This window comes from Fundulus heteroclitus, chromosome 2 (assembly GCF_011125445.2).
Source record: "Fundulus heteroclitus isolate FHET01 chromosome 2, MU-UCD_Fhet_4.1, whole genome shotgun sequence".
NCBI classification, from domain to species: Eukaryota; Metazoa; Chordata; class Actinopteri; order Cyprinodontiformes; family Fundulidae; genus Fundulus; species Fundulus heteroclitus.
The window spans coordinates 3,968,419-3,970,192 of NC_046362.1; the positions used below are offsets into that span (position 1 = coordinate 3,968,419).

At 53.9% G+C, this 1,774-nt stretch overlaps 1 long non-coding RNA gene across 1 annotated transcript; it reads right to left on the reverse strand.

Annotated features, from left to right (window-relative positions):
- Window positions 1–1,145: 1,145 nt before the first annotated feature.
- Window positions 1,146–1,774, reverse strand: LOC118565034. The gene is made up of 4 exons (XR_004932129.1): window positions 1,714–1,774; window positions 1,514–1,576; window positions 1,349–1,435; window positions 1,146–1,250 (listed from the first exon to the last, which is right to left on the reverse strand). It is a non-coding gene; the product is annotated as an uncharacterized LOC118565034 (long non-coding RNA).

Consider the following 1,774-nt stretch of genomic DNA (forward strand, 5'->3'; position numbering starts at 1 on the left):
GTTCGCTTGACACGTTGTGGGAGGCGTTCGCTTGACACGTTGTGGGAGGCGTCGCTTGACACGTTGTGGGAGGCGTCGCTTGACACGTTGTGGGAGGCGTCGCTTGACACGTGTGGAGGCGTCGCTTGACACGTTGTGGGAGGCGTCGCTTGACAACGTTGTGGGAGGCGTCGCTTGACACGTTGTGGGAGCGTCGCTTGACACGTTGTGGGAGGCGTCGCTTGACACGTTGTGGGAGGCGTCGCTTCTTGACACGTTGTGGAGGCGTCGCTTGACACGTTGTGGGAGGCGTCGCTTGACACGTTGTGGGAGGCGTCGCTTGACACGTTGTGGGAGGCGTCGCTTGACACGTTGTGGGGGAGGCGTCGCTTGACACGTTGTGGGAGGCGTCGCTTGACACGGTGTGGGAGGGCGTCGCTTGACACGTTGTGGGAGGCGTCGCTTGACACGTTGTGGGAGGCGTCGCTTGACACGTTGTGGGAGGCGTCGCTTGACACGTTGTGGGAGGCGTCGCTTGACACGTTGTGGGAGGCGTCGCTTGACACGTTGTGGGAGGCGTCGCTTGACACGTTGTGGGAGGCGTCGCTTGACACGTTGTGGGAGGCGTCGCTTGACACGTTGTGGGAGGGCGTCGCTTGACACGTTGTGGGAGGCGTCGCTTGACACGTTGTGGGAGGCGTCGCTTGACACGTTGTGGGAGGCGTCGGCTTGACACGTTGTGGGAGGCGTCGCTTGACACGTTGTGGGAGGCGTCGCTTGACACGTTGTGGGAGGCGTCGCTTGACACGTTGTGGGAGGCGTCGCTTGACACGTTGTGGGAGGCGTCGCTTGACACGTTGTGGGAGGCGTCGCTTGACACGTTGTGGGAGGCGTCGCTTGACACGTTGTGGGAGGCGTCGCTTGACACGTTGTGGGAGGCGTCGCTTGACACGTTGTGGGAGGCGTCGCTTGACACGTTGTGGGAGGCGTCGCTTGACACGTTGTGGGTGGCGTCGCTTGACACGTTGTGGGCGGCGTCGCTTGACACGTTGTGGAGGCGTCGCTTGACACGTTGTGGGAGGCGTCGCTTGACACGTTGTGGGAGGCGTCGCTTGACACGTTGTGGGAGGCGTCGCTTGACACGTTGTGGGAGGCGTCGCTTGACACGTTGTGGGAGGCGTCGCTTGACACGTTGTGGGAGGCGTCGCTTGACACGTTGTGGGAGGCGTCGCTTGACACGTCTAATTCCACTTCATTTGTTTCCAGTTGCACTTAAACAAGTTATTGTTAGACAGTCACAGACCTTTTAGTCTTAATTATAATAATTGTCCAAGTAATGAAAAGCTTGACAGAATTTTCAGCAAATTACCTTCTTTTGAAGTTCCCAGCAACCTGGAATCCATTGACTGGAGTAAAGCAACTGTTTTCTTTAGAGGAATCTCATTTTGGGACAAGGCTAAAAAAAACAAATGTCAGTTTAGCCAGAGGTAGGCCTGTTTAACAATTTGCATATCCAAACCCTCTTTTAGCTTACAGTTTCCAATCCCTTTTGGTTCATAGTGTATTCCTCCATTATGATCAATTGGTAAACAAGACCCTGTGAATTGAATAGCATATTTGTTTCTCATAACATTTTTTCACAACTGCATTGGCAATCTTTTGTGATCACAAATTGACTGCTCTGACTTTTTTAAATATACAAAAAATCAATAAAAACAAAGAAACTACACAAACCTTTAATCCACAATGCGACTGCACAAAACCCCAGAAGCCACATTCCTCCCATGGTTCCTGC